The sequence below is a fragment of the Pan paniscus genome, chromosome 1 (assembly GCF_029289425.2).
Source record: "Pan paniscus chromosome 1, NHGRI_mPanPan1-v2.0_pri, whole genome shotgun sequence".
Taxonomy (NCBI): Eukaryota; Metazoa; Chordata; class Mammalia; order Primates; family Hominidae; genus Pan; species Pan paniscus.
The window spans coordinates 159,076,769-159,096,602 of record NC_073249.2 but is presented as its reverse complement, the minus strand read 5'-3'; the positions used below and the strand labels follow the sequence as shown (position 1 = coordinate 159,096,602).

General features: G+C 40.2%; 1 protein-coding gene across 4 annotated transcripts in view; it reads right to left on the bottom strand.

Annotated features, from left to right (window-relative positions):
• The window catches only part of GNG12 (G protein subunit gamma 12), a 129,855-nt gene that overhangs the window by 71,242 nt on the left and 38,779 nt on the right, over positions 1 to 19,834 (bottom strand). For all 4 annotated transcript variants that reach the window (XM_034967237.3, XM_034967243.3, XM_024926387.4 and 1 more), the window contains exon 2: positions 4,195 to 4,244. The gene's annotated coding sequence lies outside the window, so the exon portion shown is untranslated. The remainder of the gene's footprint in view (positions 1 to 4,194; positions 4,245 to 19,834) is intronic.

The window sequence follows — 19,834 nt, the reverse complement described above, 5'->3', positions numbered from 1 at the left end:
GCAAAAAAGTCTAGGCTTAACATTATTCCCTATCATTCTCGGCACCAATGGTTCATCTTACCAGTGCTGCCAGTCAGCAAATATCTCATTCTCCCCACCCTTGATCCTGCACTCCTGCTCACCTTCCCTATACTATTGGATACTTCCTCTTGTAATAAATATTAAGGGTACTCATTAGAAGAGGAGGGACCCAGAAATGGACAATGGTGGCCTAGTTTATAGTTCGCTACCATCAAATACTTGGAGTCAAGTCTCATGAGCCTCTCAAACTGCCCCCAAAAGGCACTGAATGTTCCAGTATAAGAAATGAACCTAGAACCATGGGGCTCAAAAGAGAAGGAGAGAGACATGGAGCAAGGGAAGAGGATCATGCAGGGTCAATGTAAATTCTGTGTATCAAAAGCCACAACACAGACTGAGTCATAGTGTAGAATGACTTGAGAGTTGAGAGAAATAACATTCACAGAGCACTATCAGGAAGTTATTTTTCTTTTAGAACAGGGATGGTAAGTAGATTTCAACTCACGTGCCCAATCTGGTCCACAACTAAAATGCCAAGGCTCAGCATCAAGACGGTCATGACAATCTGAAGTCCATTACAAGGTGGGGAGGGGAGGAGGGTTGTGAATATATTTATTTGTTATTTCAGCTGAAACAATTACATTTCATCCTTGGACTAAGCAATACCAACAGAGAAATGCACACCTGAACCTAGAAGGGTTTCTCTTGGACTGCACTCAGCTGTCACATCATTCGCCTGCACCGAGGCAGTCGTCATTGTTTTACCTACAGGGATGCTGTCGGCCACTCTGTGTGGCATTATCTTTATGAGTACTCTGAAGACATTTCTCTGAGTCTTGAATCATGATCAACCCTGCTTCTTCTGAGTAACTGGTGTGCTTTTATCTTCCAGCCACCGTAAGTCGTCAACGGAGCATGTTTTCCTTCTGGTACTGATTGCTCAGAAGCTCAGAGGTAAGTCTGTGGGAACTGCCAGCAAATGAATAGCCTCTCTCCCATGAACTGGGGCCTTATTTTATCTCTGACTTCACCCCACTTTTCCTTCCCCACAGATTTCCTCCGTTACTTATTTTTCTTAATTGCATTATTTTACACCTATGTTTAAAGGCCATCTCAAAAATCTTTGAAGACAGCTACATACATCAGATCAACAGTAATTAACATAAGAGGAAACAAACCAGATGGTGAGTGGAGGAAAGTTTTACAAATGCTGCCATGCAGTGGCAGCCACAGGGTGATGGCCTTGAACCAGGAATAGCCCTGGGCCAACCCGTCAAGTCAGCAAATATCTCATTCTCCCCACCCTGGATCCTGTGTTCCTGCTCACCTTCCCTACGCTCCATTCTCCATGGGCAGCCATTCCCCCTGGGCCATTTCTGAGCATCCACACCTACTCTCTCTTTAGTACTACTGGTTGCTCTCCCTCCCTCAACTCTTCCCACCAAATCAAAATGCCTTCCTCCTCTCTCTAGAACCTTGGGCTTGACTGTATGTTGTCAACAGTTGATAATAGCATAGTGTCTCTTTCAAGGACAGGTACATTTTAACCAGGCATTTTGAAGAGGAAAAAAAAGCCCATAGAAGTAATTCACTAATGGTGGAATATACTACAAAAGTAGTACAAAAGCAATTGAAAAGGAGATTTTTTCTTGTAAATCTCAAGTAATTCTCTGTAAGGCAGCATAGTACGTGGCACACAGTGCTCAATACACAGTAGCTACTCATTATTACTATTGTTGCTGTTATTGTTAATCCCACCACTACCATTTGATCACTCACTGTCTATTCCTTTTACCTCCACCACGCAGGCTACTGCCCTTTTTGGAACACTGGCCGACTGGAGATCCACAATCAATTAATCCATTTTAATCATATTTATGATTTATAATGTATTTTTACATACATTAGCCTTTTTTGATCTTCCTAGCAATTGTCTAGTTAAACATTCTTCTCATTTTATAGATGGGCAAACTGAGGCTCAGGAAGACTGAGTTAGTAAGGTTCCAGAGCCAGGCTCAAACTCAGGTTTTGTATAAATTTCTTGTTCTTCCCATAACAAGTGGTTGCCAACTAGAGTGCAATCACATCAGAATCATCAGAATTTTGAATGTCATGAAGATATTGTAAAAGCAAAAAAATAAAGAATCATTTGGGTGCTTTAAGGTTCCTGGGGTCTACCCCAGACCTAATGAATATAGATGGCCCAGTGGAAGGGACTGTATGAGTTTGTATTTCAACAGGTGCCTTGTGTGATTCTGATGAGCTGCTGGTGGATGGACAAGTCCAATGCCCATGCTTCTTCTTGGTTGATTAAGTACCTGCTGTACCCTCAGCCCTGTGCTAAGTACTACAAGGCAGGCATATATCGCCTTTAGCTCTCAAAGAGCTAAGTGAATAAGAAGCTGGGAAGTGAGTAGGAGCTAGGAGGTAAGACTAAACAAGTGAAAAAGAGTGAGCCAAAGAAGGCACTGTTTGGCTTTGAAGGAAGTCAGAGCAGGCAAGATCACAGATGGCAGGAATAGAAAGGAAGGCCATGTCATGGAGAAGGGAAAATTCCAGTAGGTCTTGCAAAATGGGAAGGATTTCCAGGTAGAGAAGGGGTAAGTGGAATGAAATATCTTCAAGAGAGATACTGAATAGATTGTCTGGCAAGAATAAAGGGAATAGCAGGACTTGAACAAGAGAGAATGGGGCCGGAAAATGAGTGGAGAAGCTAGAGAAGAGCCTAGGCTGGTGTAGGGGATGGCAGGTAGGGAGGGAGGTGGTTTTTGAGGAGTAACGTCCTGAAAGATAAACTGAAGAATGACTAGTGTGGTGGTGCTGTGTAGAATGGAGGGAGGGCTGGAGGGTAGAAAACCTGGTATTTGCAAGACCGCCTAGGAACTTGTTGAACTGAGATGCCAGACGGCTAGAAGTAAGACTAAGATTTGACAGTGTTGGCAGTCAGAATGGGGTGAAGGAATGGGACTATAAGATGGGAATCTAAGTCCTCTCACACTCCATGCTCTTCTCATTCACCACAGCTGTTTCCATGTGCCCCATAAACACTATAGCAGATTGCCAAAAATGGCTACATTTCTTCCCCTCCCTGTATCCATGCTCCTTGAAATGGGACCCTGCAGCTCCTCTGTCATATATTTCTTGAATCCAGGCTAACCATATAGCTTTCTTTAACAATCAGAATGTACTGGAAACAATGTTGTGTGAATTCTGAGTCTCAGTGTCAAGATGCTTCTGCTCTCTCCTGGAACCCTGCCCAATCACCATATGAACAAACTTGGGGTAACTTGCAGGATGATGAGATACATGGCTTAGTCATCATTATCTCTCCACCTGACAGCCAGTGACCCCCAGAAACAAAGCCTAGCTGACATGGAACTGCAGCTACCTGTAGATACATGAATAGTCCCAGGTGAAAGGAGAAGGATCACGTAGCTGAGCCTAGCCCAAATCACCAACCCACAGAATGGCAAGATAAATAAAGGATTGTTATTTTGAGCCAGTAAATTTTGACTCAAAATGCTGGCAGTAAATTTTGGGGTGATTTGTTATGCAGCATAATATAACTGATACACACTGCAAATAACTGTATAGCCACAATATTAGGGAGTGATGCTATATGAAGCCCCGGAAGCTTTCTCACTTTTAAAAAGTACATTATTTTCCTAGCTCTTAAGGAAGTTTTCTACCATGGCAGAACTATTACCTCACAATAATCACATTTAGGTGAGATGAGAGATGAGAGAAAAAAAATAGAGCAATAATAAAGAGTAGAGCCCCAGTATGTTTTATGTTGTAGCTGTGAGCCAATTTTCATTACAACACACTACAAGAAACTGTCTGAATTCCCTGGCTGAAATAACACTCTGTTGTTTTGGATACTCCCATCAACAGGGGCCTGGAAATAGTTTCATTACCCAAAAAAGTTTTTATTTTAATAGTATTTGGCATGTAATCATGGATCTTTATCCTGCCCATGGTCTTACAAAGGAACATGGGTTGCTCTGTTTTTTTAAGGCATGGAAACATCATAAATTATAGAGATTAAAGAAAAGTACAAATAAATAGACATCTCATCATAGCACTGGTAGGGAAGCATCTAACTTAGAAGTGTGAATATCATCTCAAAAATAAAGTCAAACAGTCACTTTGTTTAAGAAATGAAGAACTTACCAGTAAGACTTTGTGTGGTCCAATGTTTTCAGGTTTTAAGTGGAATGAATCTGAAATAGAATTAAATAAACATTCCATAAGTAAATCACATTTGGAAAGGGTGTGCTTTCGATCCCAAGTGACTGCCATAACGTTGAGCATTTATTCATGTATTTAAAGATGAAAAAAGCTTTTTCTGGCTCCTGATGGAAGAGGGAACATTTTTTGCCAACACAGTTTAACTTCCTGAATAGAGAGAGCATGCTCTCATCTACTTCGGGGAGTGTTCAAAGTCTGAGGCCAGTGTAACTATAAATGGTAGTGTTTTTTCCAAACCTCTCCAAGTCAGGGGAAGCCTCTCTAGCCGTTGCCCTTGCCTTGGTCTCAATCTCTTTATGCTAGGACCCAGCCATGGCCCTCTCTAAGACACCACCTAAAACACTGGTGGTCCAACATAACTTGAAGGGCAGAGGAGGAGTGTATAAGACTTTCCAATAGTGGCTTTCTGATCATATACATAAACACAGATTTTTGTCTTAATTGATAATGATGAGCCTAAGGTAGTGTTGTTCAATAGAAATATAACCCAAGCCACATACTATTAAAACATAATATTGAATATATTTAATAATAGATTAACAATATATAATTATGTATATTATATATTAATTATAACTATACATAATTATAATAAAATACATTTAATCATAATGTTAAATGTTCTAGTAGCCACATTTAAAAAGCAAAAAAGAAATTAATTTTAATATTTAATTTAACCTAATTTATCTAGAATATTATTGTTAACACATAATACAGAAATCATTAACAAGATATTTTACCTTTTTTAGACTAAATCTTCAAGATTCAGTACATCTCAACTTGAGCTAGCCACATTTCAAGTAGTCCATGGCCACACATGGCTAGTGGCTACCATACTAGACAGCACAGGTCTAAGGATCTTGGCCTTCAGGTATTGGTAAGGCTTCAAGAAGTCCGACGCATATGAAGATCTTATTCACCTATTTTCCTTCTCTCAGTCATCTATCATTAGTCCCATTTCATGATGTCATTTTAACAGAAATCAGACATAATGACAGCAAATACTTATATATAGCACTTACTATGTGCCAGGAACTGTTCTTGGCATGCCCCCATCTTACCTCAATTAAACGTCACAATAACTTTACGAGGTAAATATATTATTCTCATTTTGTAATGAGGCAACTGAGGCACAGAGGGGTTACATTATTTACACAAGACTGTGAGACGGTGACAGGGATGGGATTCAAACCTAAGTCGTTTGCCTCCAGAGTCCATGCTTTTACCCACCACCCTCTCAATTAAATTTGAACAGCTCAAAATAAGATAATTACTTTCAGTTTTAATTATAACCATCAAATGATCCAAGTCTGCTCTCATGATAACATGGTTAGATAATAGCAGTGATGGCAGATGGAACAGTTATTGGATGCACCAGCAAATTAAATTTAAAACAATTTGGAATCCGAGCACAAAAACCACAGCAGGTGGGGTCGAAAAGGCTGCACCGGGTCTGGAGGTTTGTCTGGATGACCAAGGTGGTGGCTGGGGAGGTTAATGTGAGGTCCATGGAAAATCTTCTTTTGGTGATTTTTCTGAGGGAAGGGCCTAATGCTTTCATCAGATGCTGAAAGATTTCTCAAATGGGTCTTTTAGATAGATATTCCTATATCTGTCTCAGCAGGGGTAGGGAGTTAGAAAGAATCAAGTAAAAGAACTAAGAAAACACATCTTTTTCACTTTATTAATACACAGGCCGCAAAAGAATCACACTCAGTGAGCAAAATCAGACCCCCACATGTGAGCTTTCTGCCAAATCACAGAGACGGAGGCTGGTCAGTGGCACCGCAGGGCTGAGGCCAAAGTGCTGCCACCCAGTCTCCTATGGAGAGCCCTGAACCTGCTGAAAATCCTTCCGTGGCTTCCTCTAGGTTTTAGGATCAAGGCCAAGCTCCTCAGACTACTCTAAAAAGCCCCTGTGGCCTCATGCCTGGACTCTCCCTCAGGCGCCTCACTGACAGGTCCCAAAATGCACACCCCCTATGCCTTTGTGGATTCTGTTCTTTCTGCCCAACATGTCCTTTCCCTACAGTATCAGTGGGTCTTCACATCTCAGTTCAAAAGTCACCACCTCTGGGAAGTCTGTGTGAACATCCTTGACTGCCTCAGCAACAACTTCTCTGCAGTAGCGCCAATAAGGTAGTATTCATTCAATTCAAATGGCAATTATACACTACTATAGTTATGTGTCCCTGAAGGAGGGGGATGCGTTCTGAGAAATGAATTGTTAGGGGACTTCATCGTGTGAATATCGTAGGGTGTACTTACACAAACCTAGAGGGTACAGCCTACCACACACCTAGGCTACATGGTAGAGCCTATTGTGTCTAGGCTATAAACCTGGACAGCATGTTACTGTTGTGAATACTGTAGGCAACTATAACACAATGCTATTTGTGTATCTAAACATAGAAAAGGTATAGTAAAAACATGGTATTATCATCCTTAAAATAGGTTGTTTTGTTTTAAAAACATTCAGTCAGTACCAATGGTATTATAGTCTTATGGGACCACTGCCACAGATGCAGCCTATAGTTGACTGAAATTTCATTATGCGCATATGACTGTACTATTGGTAATATTAAAAGCTGGTTTTTTATGTGCTAGGCACTGTTCAAGTGCTTTACATGCTCCTTTAATCCCCTTGGTAATCCTATGAGGAAGGTTCTTTTCATTATTCCATTTAGTAGGACAGCAAATTGAGGCACAGAGGTTAAGCCAGTAGTCTAAGGTTACATGGCTTGTAAGTGGCAGAGTCAAATTGTAAACCCAGACAATTTGGTTCTAGACTTCACACTCCATGCCTGCCTCCAACTAGGGTCCACTTCCCTCTGCTCTCATTGCCCTTGCACTTACTTTACTCTGGTGTCTCCTGTATTTTAGATTTCCATTTATTGGTTTCTCCCCCAACAGGTTTGCAGAATCCCTGAAGGTTAATAATGTGTCTAGCTCATTTTTGTCTCTCCAGGACCTAGTAAGGTACTTGGTATATCGTAGATACTCAGTAAAGACACACACAGGAGAACACTGGAATAGCATTGAAAGGATAGGAGCCAAGGCTATCAACCCAGGCCTGATAAAAACGCACCAGGATAAAGAATCTTCAAATACACACTTTAACAAAGCAAGTTTTGACTTCATCTTTTAAATCCAGCCAGTTCCAAGGAGATGGTCACTTCCTAGGCCTGTTCAATACCAGAGGGAGAAGGAGCAACTCGGAGCTTGGCAGACTTGCTCACACCTCCAAGTTCATCAGTTTTATTTGACTTTGCAGGTAGAACTAAGTAATAACATGCTTAAGCAATAGCATACCCAATGTCTTGGCTGGCCATTATCAAGGACTGCCAGAAAAGACACATGCTGAAAAATCTCCTTTGGCTGCCTGGACATGGCTTGGATATTTCTACCCTGGAGTTCCAGGATATATTTCTTTCCATTACTATCTAAACTCCCCTCAGATGGCTATGGAATTTGAACTTGTAGAAGAATACTTTCCTCTAACAGTGAGAAAGGCAAAAAGTTTTAAGATCTAGAACATATACAGATCTCTAGGAAGAGAAGGAGCTCTCTCTAGCCTGGTCAGAGATTGTATCAGGATTGTGGCCCAGCCTACCCACTTGCAGATAAATGCAGTCAGCCATAACATCCACCCTTTATACTGCATCTAGAATGTAAAAGAATCCACTACCTTCCCATGTACATGGATGGATGTCAGCATCACTTGTTCTTAACAACCAAACCATAAATCTGTATTCTGACTCTTGCCATATCATCTCCTTACATGGTAAGAAATAATGACATTAATTTATTTATTATTGAGAGGTATACTGAATGTAAATCATGTGCTAGGGATGGTTGTAGGTGCTGGAGATGCAGTGGTGAATGAAGTATATTACATTCTTGACTTGAGGCCTTTACATTGTAATCGGGGACAGCAAACAAACACGTATACAAATAAGTAAATAAGATCATTTTAAACAATAAGTTCTACAATTTTTTTCATACATGCAAGGAGTGAAGTGACCTAATGAAGAGTTTAACAAGGTCTCTTCAGCAGCTGTAGGGAGGAGTATTGAAGAGGCAATAGTGAACAAATGGTGACCAAGTATGAGGCCATTTGATTGTTCAGGTGAGATATGGTACCTCAGATGGAGAGAAATAGATGAATTCAGTATAGGTTCTGGAGGTAAAACAATTAAGACTTGCTGATGAAGTGGATACAGGGAGTCAAACAACTTGGTCAATGATGGTTTCATTTACTCAGGGAGAAAACAGATTGACGGAAGAAAAAAATCAAGAATTCTGATGTGATCTGGTTAACTTTGAGACATCCAAGGGGGGATGTCAAGAAAGCATTAAGAAGTCTAGAACCATGCTGTCCAATAATAGGTACATGTGGGTCTTTAAATTTAAATACAATTAAAAACTCACTTCCCCAGTTGTATGAGCCACATTTCAAGTGGCCAAGCAGCCACAGAGGCAGCTACTCTATGGAACAGCACAGGTACTATATGGTTTCACTTGCAAATTCTGATATGATGTTATCTCAAAAGGCAAAACAGATGTAAAAGGGCTTTTGACACACATAAAGGACACTACTGTAGGGATAAAAGGTAAATTCTCCACAAAATTGGGGCATAGTTGAGGGAAATATATCCTATGCTTTAAGTCTATCCTACAAATTTGTCTTTATTAGATGTTTGGAGGGCTACCAACTTTGTAAAGTAATACTATATGTGTCAAAGAATTATAAATTCATTCTTGAGCTCCAAAGGTTAAAAACAGTGGGTTAAAATGCTGGCATTTTGCCCCATTGTACAACGGCTTCTGTCCCAGAGAATGGTACACCCCGAAAGGTTGAACTGGCCTATTTTAACCAAATGGTACCACCCCATTATCTCCACCTTGGGACTGGCTCCTGGCTGGAAGAGCTGGTCTAAGCTGTTCATCAGGAGAAATTCTTTTTACCTGGTTACTGTCCTAATCCACAGAGAGCTTCTGAAGACAAAGTTTTGTTTTTAATTGAGGAACTGGTGGTATATGTACTCAACTAACTTGCAGATAAGTTGGGGGAAAAGTATTCTGATAATGCCAAAGACAGTATAAATTTAAAAAAAATACACATAGATTCCTATTTCATCACACTTTAAGAGAATAAGTGAAAAAGAGTAAACAAGAAATTGAAACGTTACACTCAACATAATTTTTTCCCCATTTTTGTACTGAAAGGACAATGGCAGTTTTAAAAGGATGGCAAGCTTCTTTGGAATTTACCCATATTTCCAGCAGTCTAGTGCTGCTATTTATTTTTGCATGTTACCTTTGATAGAAACATGTGTTTTTATGTGACTATGGCCATAGTTTATATGCTATTAGTAGTAAAGGCTTCGAAATTGGACAGATCTAGGTTTGAATGTCGGATCCTCAACTAATGAGATGCAAGTCCTTGAACAATTTATCTCTAGTCCTCAATTTCCTAAAGTGTAAAATGGGGCTAATATTACCTTTTGTATATACTTGCTGTAAGGATAAAAAAAGAAAATCTTAGCACAGTGCCACTAGGACAAACTCCATGAATTATGGCTACTATTTCTTTCTAAAATTTCATTTCAAATATTTCAGTATTTCTACACATAGACATAAGTGTTTCATGTTGAAAAGCCACAATTTCCTAAATCAATCCCCTAATGCTGGATAGTTAAGTTACTGCCAGTTTTTATTATCACAAACATGATTACAATGGACATCTTCATGGCTTAGCTTTTTTATTCTTTTATCTTATTTCTCTGGCTTCTCTAAATTCCTAATGGTGAAATTACTAGTTTTTGCTTTTAAAAGGGTTTTTATTAGCATACAATAATATCACCAGCAAAATAATGCACAGTTCCTGAGATCTTCATATTTTATACATAAAATAGTATTAAGACTGAAGAGCTTCTGCACAGCAAAAGAAACTACCATCAGAGTGAACAAGCAACCTACAAAATGGGAGAAAATTTTTGCAACCTACTCATCTGACAAAGGGCTAATATCCAGAATCTACAATGAAATCAAACAAATTTACTAGAAAAAAACAACCCCATCAAAAAGTGGGCGAAGGACATGAACAGGCACTTCTCAAAAGAAGACATTTATGCAGCCAAAAAACACATGAAAAAATGCTCATCATCACTGGCCGTCAGAGAAATGCAAATCAAAACCACAATGAGATACCATCTCACACCAGTTAGAATGGCGATCATTAAAAAGTCAGGAAACAACAGGTGCTGGAGAGTATGTGGAGAAACAGGGACACTTTTACACTGTTGGTGGGACTGTAAACTAGTTCAACCATTGTGGAAGTCAGTGTGGCGATTCCTCAGGGATCTAGAACTCGAAATACCATTTGACCCAGCCATCCCATTACTGGGTATATACCCAAAGGACTATAAATCATGCTTCTATAAAGACACATGCACATGTATGTTTACTGCGGCATTATTCACAATAGCAAAGACTTGGAACCAACCCAAATGTCCAACAATGATAGACTGGATTAAGAAAATGTGGCACATATACACCATGGAATACTATGCAGCCATAAAAAATGAAGAGCTCATGTCCTTTGTAGGGACATGGATGAAATTGGAAATCATCATTCTCAGTAAACTATCACAAGAACAAAAAACCAAACACCGCATATTCTCACTCATAGGTGGGAATTGAACAATGAGATCACATGGACACAGGAAGGGGAACATCACACTCTGGGGACTGTTGTGGGGCGGGGGGAGGGGGGAGGGATAGCATTGGGAGATATACCTAATGCTAGATGACGAGTTAGTGGGTGCAGTGCACCAGCATGGCACATGTATACATATGTAACTAACCTGCACAATGTGCACATGTACCCTAAAACTTAAAGTATAATAATAAAAAAATAAAAAAATAAAAATAAATAATAAAAGCAGTTTGCCAATTTCTATTTAAAAAAAAAGACTGTTTTATTTTGTATTTGTAAGATCATTAGGATCAACATTTCTACATGTTTATTAATGGTGTGTCACCTCGAAAAACAATTAATTTTATATTTTTTGGTTATTCATATACTATGATCCTGATGTTTTTCTTGTAAGTTTGAATAAGTTCTTTATAGCGCACAGTAATCAACAGGTAATATATGCATTTGCTACAAATAGATTCCCAAAACTTATGCAATTTTAAGATAAGTATCTTTTCACTTATATAGCATTTCATAAATAATGTGTCACAGCTATATTTTGTATAAACCTCAAGAGCTATGATATTGCTTCTTGGCAAAATGTTTGGCTTTTGATTGTGTCTCAAAGTCAATTTATATCCACGCTGATCATCATAGCAACCCTGTGAATGAGCTGGGGAGTATAACAATGTTGCCTGTATGGCAGAGAAAACAGATCCAAACAGGGTGACTGAGACAGGATCACTGAATCCTGCAGCTGGCCACAACCAGACTCTGAATCCCTCTTTCTCTGAGTCACAGGACCCCTTGTGAAAGGCAGTTTGCAAGGTAAAAGTGAAGAGAAGTATTTTGTGCAAAATGGATTATTATTCACAGCACCAATTCTATATTGTTTCCTATAAGAAAGCCTTTACACACAGCATCAGAGAACCATGTTTACTTCACTGGAGGATCTCAAGAAATGTTAGCATTATTTCAGCAAATTTACTATAACAATGGCTCACAAAACAGATCCACCCTCACACAGTTTTTTATACAGGCAAAATAATTTAAATAATTTAAACCTAAATTAAGTTTTACTTGATTATTATTATTATTTTTTACCTGGCAAAAATACCACTTCTTCTCCCAAGTATTCCCTCATTCTTTGGCTCAATGAAACCACTCTTCTCTTAGAATTTCTACAACCTTTTCTACCTCCTACTTTTTATCACAGATATTTGGGAATGTGTTGCACTTCTCTGACTGGGTGGTAAGGTACCAGTGGTCCATATTTTAGTTGTATCTCCTAAATCACCTGGCATCTTTCTCTGCATGGAGGAGCACTCGTTCGATGTTTTACAGAGATATGGGAGAAGAATTTTACATAGTTAAGAGACAACGGTTTTTTAAAAAATGTAATTAAAATAAGAGCATTAAAGTACAGGTTGCACTAACTGTATTCTCTTTGCTACACCATTCCTTATTTTGGCAAGCATACTATCATGAGACACTTCTAATGCATTCTTAGGCTGGAAGTCTGCATTAACCAAACAATACTAAACTACATTAAACAGAATGTCTAAGAATGTTCCAACTATGTACAAATCTGTATAAATATGTAACTATATCTGTGATGCTTTTATTTGCAAATTCAGATAAAACTTATTTCTCAAAAATTATCTGTGTACACAACACAGACACACACACAGCACACAAGTACTAAAGTCTTGGTCAGCATTTGGGAAAAACTCAGATAAAAATATGGGACATCTGTTTCCTAATACTAGGAAAATTCACAGGAAATGATGAATGTTAACTAGGGAGAAAAATAATCTGGATCAAATTATGAAATGAAAACATCCAAAATTCAGAATTTAATACAGTATAGCCTGTGAGCCATGAGATCTTCAAAAGTGGGGATGATTTAACATTTTATTGAAATATGTTACCAGTAGAAATATTTTTATTCCATGTATATACCAATAAACAAAACTGAATACCCCAGCCTACACAATACTTTCAGATTCTGTGTCTCCCCACTGATATTTATGTAACCCTTGGCAGTTGAGGTTAGCTGTTTCGTGTCTATTTCCATAACGTGCCCAGTGCCTTGTGGGACAAATTAAGACCTAACACTAAATTGGACGGTGGTCCCCAGATAGAGAGGATGGGGCTCTTTTGAGAAAGATCTAGCATAGCTGTGTCTCCCAAGGAGAACTGGAGGGACAATGACAGACAGCCACAGAGCAAGGCCAAAGAAAACTGTAGAGGAAGAGGGTTTGTAGCTTGTTGGCTCTTCCACCATCCTGCTGCTTGTGAGTGTCTCTGAACCTACTATGTGTTTGGCAATGTGGAAGGTGGTAGAGACAAAACAGAGAACAAAATTTAGTCCCTCTCTGGGCCAGATGCAGTAGCTCACGCCTGTAATACCAGCACTCTGGGAGGCTAAGGTGGGTAGATCACTTGAGGTCAGGGGTTCGAGACCAGCCTGGCCAACATAGTGAAACCCCGTCTCTACTAAAAATACAAAAACAACAACAAAAAAAACTAGCCAGGCATGATGGCACGTGCCTGTACTCCCAGCTACTTGGGAGGCTGAAGCAGGAGAACTGCTTGAACCTGGGAGGTGGAGGTTGCAGTGAGCAGATATTGAGCCACTGCACTCCAGCCTAGGTAACAGAGACTTATATATATGTGTGTGTGTGTGTGTGTGTGTGTGTCTGTGTATATATGTATATATATGTGTATATCTGTGTGTGTGTATATATGTATGTGTATAAGTGTGTGTGTGTGTGTATGTATGTGTGTGTGTGTATATATATATACATATATATAGTCCCCCTCCTCAAGGAACCCACAGTAAGTCATATAAACAACTCACGAGGCCACCATAGCTCCAGTGGCACATAATCTAATCACAGTAAGTACAACTAACTCTGAGAACACAGGGGACACTTATGCCAGTCTGGAATGATCATAGAAGGCTTCCAGGAGGAAGCAGCGTGGAAGCTAAACTGTACAGAATGACCAGGGTTTACCACAAGAGGACAGGAGGGAGGTACAAGTAAGGTAGAGGGAACAGCTTGTGCCAAGGCCTGAGAGGAAGTGAGTCCCTAAGCACACTGGGGGATGCAAAGAGCTTGGGGAGTGCACTGGGGCAAAGAGTTCTCTAGTGGAGTCCTATTAAACTAACAGGCAATAGTCAAGCAAAGAGTTCTCAAGTGGAGTCCTTATTAACAAATAGGCAATAGTCAGGCAAAACCTAAAGGAGGTAACTGTAGTGAAAACCACAGGACCAACGGAAATGACCCAGAATCTCTAGCATCTTCACATCAGAAAGAGCACTGACAGGGGGGACAGCCAAGGCCCTTTTAGGTAATAGGCCTCTAGAGAGAGGGCAAGAAGACAAATTGTACCATGGCCACAACCTCATCAGAGTCAATGCTGGTTTCCAATTCACAGGAAAAACCAATAGCCAGCTACCCAACCCAACATAAAGGAAGAGTGAGCAGGCCTTATTCACAACCCTAAGAGGATGGCAGAATTATTTCCATTTTACAGGTAAGTTGCTGGTTTTAGAAGACAGTATTTATCAATATTCCTTTCTGTTGATTGATCCAGCTTCTGACTAGGAAAAACCAACTCATCTTGCTTTGCCTGGGACTTCCCAGTTTTTGTACGGAAAGTCTCATGTCCCAGGAATCCCCTCAGTGCCATGCAAGCCAAGATGGTTGGTCAGCCTACTCAGAGTTTGTGAGGCACATGAAGTGGGCAATGGGATTTATGACACAGGTTTTTGTATAGGAACTGGTGCAAAGTTACATGTGACTGACCTCCCCAAGCTAACTTGAATCCTTTGAACCACGGAACCTTTTGGAATAGCTTAGTGGCTTCTCAAAGGCTCCTATATAATTTGCCATAATTTACACTGAATAATATTTGCAAAGCAAAAGCCTAGCTGAGGGCTTAGTGATTACTATCTGTGTGCTAACGTCAAATAATTGCATACTTCACAGCAACTAGCCAGAAGAGTGGTCTGAAATTAGTTGTTGTTGTTGTTAACTGAAAGTTAACCAAATATTTTTCAGCTTTAACTTTTTTGATCTGTTTTGTTTTGTTTTGTTTTGAGACAGTGTCTGATTCTGTCACTCAGGCTGGAGTATAGTGGTGCGATCAGGTCACAGTTCCCTGCAGCCCCTACCTCCTGGGCTCACACAATCCTCTTGAGTTTCCCTGGTAGCTGAGACTACAGGGGCACTTCACCACACCCAGCTAGTTTTTGTATTTTTTTTTTTAAGGAGATAGTGTCTTGCTACATTTTCCAGGCTGGTCTTAATCTCCTGGCCTCAAGCCATTCTTCTGCCTTGGCCTCCCGAAGCATAAGGATTTAAGGCATGAACCACTGTGCCTGGCCAGCTTTAACTTTTGACATTGAAAATCTTCCTAAAATAAATTAGTTTACTTACACACGAAGAGTAGTATACACATTTTCATATATCTTTGTTAACTAGGAATTCTACCATGCCTTACTTATTGCAATGGCTTACATTCTTACTGTTCGACAGATTTAAGAAGGTTTAGAAGACAACAAGAATGCACTATAGTTTCCAATAAATACAGTCACAAAAGGATATTACTTTGTGGCAATATCTGACAGGCAGAGAGTGGCTGACAAATCTTTATAGAATGAATGATGGTGGGACCATACAGAACTACGAAAAAGAAAATGATGAGGACAGTGAATGAGATAAAGGCTATACTTGTGCTTTTGCTACAGTGCTGTTGACTAAAGCAGCGGGAGCTCAGAGCTGAGGCACACAGTTCTTGTCCAATAAAAGGAAGGAAAAGCTCTTCAAGAGCAGTCCTTTCCTTACAAGGGTGGCCTCCTGAGTAGCTGGGATTACAGGCGTGTGCCACCACCACGTCTGGCTAATTTTTGTATTTTTAGTAGAGACAAGGTTTCACCATGTTTGTCAGGCTGATCTCCAACTCCTGACCTCGTGATCTACCCGCCTTGGCCTCTCAAAGTGCTGGGATTACAGGTGTGAGGCACCATGCCCAGCCCATACTTTATTCCTATATGTATTTGTTTTCCTTCCCACAAGGATTATTTCTTTACTTGAAGCGCCCTAGATTTTTCATAAATGAAAAACACACTCTGGATGTACTTATTTATACCTAATTTTCTAAAACTGAAATGTTCATAGTGGCTCATGGGAAGGGTAACACAAGAGTTAATTCTGAAATTCAGTTCTATTTATCTTATTTGTCAAAGCCAGCTTTTACTCCTGTGAACATGTATCTCCTAATTCCAGGAACAATTGTGGATACTGATGATGTAAATACAGTTTTTCTTAATCTTTTAAAATTCACACTCGTTTCTGATAACCTTATGTTCCCTAATCAGATTCTGATATACCCATCCTTAGGTGTCTTAGCAAACTATGATATGTATTTTCAGTCTCCTTTGCTGAATTCTCTCCTCTTCCTCAAATCTGATGACTCTCAAATCTCTATCTCCAGTCTCAGCTTGCTCTTTGAACGTCAGACTTACTTGTCTGACTGATTTCTTAACATCTCCCCTAGGATGCTTAGTAAGGCATCACAAACAATTGTGCCTTGGCCACAATCATCTCCCACACTGCTCTCCCTTCTTGGGGCTCCCAGGGGACATCAATGGTACCAGTAGGACTCCATCATTCATGCCCTTGTTCAAGTCAAAATCTTCATTCATTTTTGGCTCCTTTCTCACCAACTGCATATCCCATCAATCAGCAAATCCTGTCAGCCCTACCTTCAAAATACCTCCAGAATCCAATCATGCGTTGGCATCTCCTCTGCTCCCATCTGGGCAAACTAGCAGCATCTCTCACCTGGATGACTTAAAGAGTTCCCTCTGCTGATCTGGGCTTCACACTTGCTTCCCTCCTCAACCCCCCATCTAGTTTCCATCAGTCATTATTCCCTAGCTCAAAACTCTCCAACAGATTCTCAGCATACTTAACACACTTACTCACGTCCACTCCTTGGCCCATCAGCAGCTATGAGAACTGGCCTTGGCTCACTCTATCCAGCCACACTAACCCCTCTTCTCCTTAAATCTGCCAAGCAATGCTCTGTCTCGGGGCCTTGACACAGGTTCTTCCTTCTGCTTAAACTTCTCACAGACACTGCAGGCCTGCACATCTCACTGCCTCACTTCTTTCAGGTCTCTGGGTCAAGCGTTGTCTCCTCAGAAAGGCCCTACTCTCTCTTCCCAGACTCTGCTTTGCTTTTCTTCTTGGTACGTACCCCTTCCCCCTTCCTGGCACTCTATTTTCTATCTATTGAATTATTCCCTCTCCTTCACTGGAATGTCAATGCCATAAGAAAAGGATGTTGTTTGTTTACCGTTGTACTCCCAGTGCCTGAGGCAATGCCTGACACAGGCTAGGCATTCAAGAAAAAATACACATTTTTTGGTTACTGAATGAATGCATATCCTCAACTGGCCAGAAATATTTTATTGAACTTGATGTTCGTATTATAAAAATAAACATTTCCTCTTTCCCCAAGTGAATCATAAGATAAGGCATGATTTTTAAACTACGTATGCCTTACCCCCTAGATTCTGGTATCTGCCCATTGGGGTGTTTTGATATATAAAACCTCATGGCTACATTCTGAATTTTTACTAAGCATCTGGCATGTTCTGTAGTCTTTTGCCTCTAACTAAAGCCTTAAGGCTTTATTACCTTTAAAAAATGCTTGCACAATTAAGCTAATAAAGACATTGTCTGCCTTATTTGTGGTAGTGGCAGTTTTTCTCCCCTCCAGTTGTATCTGAATAAGGCTGGCTCAGATTTCAATGCCAAGTAGTTTGCCACACAACTTTTGTTGTATGGTTCCACGCAGTTTGGGCCTAGCAGTCACAGAAAACACTGTGGAATATTAAGACAACTACTTGGAAGAGACTAGAAGGGAGTTCAGGCCCCTTCTGCCAGGAGTCTCCAATATATTTGGGTTTTCTGGCTGCCTGGCCAGTATTGGTGCTTTTCAGAAGAGCAGTGTTTCCTTCATGAATGAAACCCATTTATCATGACACACTCAGTGGACAGAGTTAGCTCCCAGGGGACAGTCATTCTCCCAGCCTCTGACATTTTCCCAGTGTGACAGTGAATACCACCCCACAGAGACCAATGTCACTCTGTGAATTCCACCTTGGACTCTTAGCAAACCTCAGCTTCAGAGAGTTCAGTCAACTGGAAATTGTCTCCTGTGTCTTTTCTCCTTTTCTTAAAGCATAATCTTTCTGGATCTTTTATATATAAGACTTAGGAATCATTGTGTAAAAATAGGATATTCTTAATCCTGACTCATTTGAGAAATAAGTCAGACTCAGCTTAGTTCAAAGATCTGGTCAAATTCTAACATTAGTGATAACATAAATAGAAAACACAGATGGGTATCAGTTCTGCCCTTTTAACTCTTTAATAAATAAAATGCAATAAATCATCTGCAAGTCTTGGTGAACTTTGATTTCCATGTATTTCTTCAAAGCTTAAAAATGTTGATCTTTGTGATGTGAAATCCTATTCAATTGTTTGGGAATTTAGCTTGTTAGGTGGTTTGTCCAAAAGAAGAAAACGGTAGATATCAAATACTAAGTATTTGGTCATTCAAGTCAAGCACTTTTTTTTTTTTTTAAACTACAAATCTGGCCTCCTAGAATGTTGTGCTTGTGCAGTTTAACTCTGGACTTAATTCCACTGTAGTCTGCATCCCTCTCGGGCTGTGCAAGTGGCTTTCTTCCGCTGTTCTCTGAATAATGAACTTGGGAAGAGCCAACATAAACCCCACACTGGTGACATTCTGAACGACCCCCAAATTCCTGCACTCTTTTACAAAGCTTCACTGCCAGCCCACCTCCCTGTCCCCTCCTTCCTCAAACACTGTTTCACATGTTTTTCTCTTCACTCACTTTGTTGGGGAAGTATTTTGTTAACAGTTCTTTGACCAGTTTCAGCACACAGTTTCTGGCATTAGTCACTGTTGCAGCTTTTTAGAGGCCCACCACTGACTCCAGAAAATATTTCTCTATTTGAATTCGTTTACTCTTTTCTTTTGCCATCCAAAACGGAGGAGGGGGGATAAACTCTCATAGACATAACAGGCACAAAAACCTTTCTCCTCAGCATAAACAGAATCTTAAGGCACCAAATGGGGGCTCGCAAATCCTGAATCCCTTAACCCAGATAATAAAGTCTTACAAGTAAACCATATCCACTAAACTTTAATGTCTGCTTTTGCTTCCCGCTTATTACTTTTGTGAAAATGTGGCCAACCTAAGGTTGTCCATCCACCAGAGAGTCCTCAACATCTCCTTGCTAGCAGAACCTGGGCTTGTTGGAATAGAGACCCTGTGAGCTCAGGAGAGATGAGAGCTGTAGTTTAAGGGTGGGTCCTTGCCCTGCTCACTCCAATGAGGCCTGAGGGGAGATGACAGGAGAATGCTGGGGAAGGATTCTGCTTCCTCACAAAAGCCAGGGGTAGTGTGATCCATGCCTCCTTGATTCCCAACTTTGAAACTGGTCATGAGGCACAGAACCGTGACGCCCACTTGCTGACCACGAGAAAGCATGTCTCAATTTAAAAAACTTAATACAATAAAGACGGTGGATCACAGAGATGAAAAGAGCATAGGTCTTTCATGGCAAACAGCAGAAGCAGCTGCCTCCTCTAAGCTTTATGAAGATGTGGAGAAACAACTCCCTACTTGTTAGGGCCAAATTAGTTCAGCTTTTCTGTTACTTATAGTCTTGATATATATAAGATGACAAAAGAAAGGCTTAAGGCTTCTTAATTTGGTCTCCTCTAACGTAGAATTGAGAAAATTTTTGT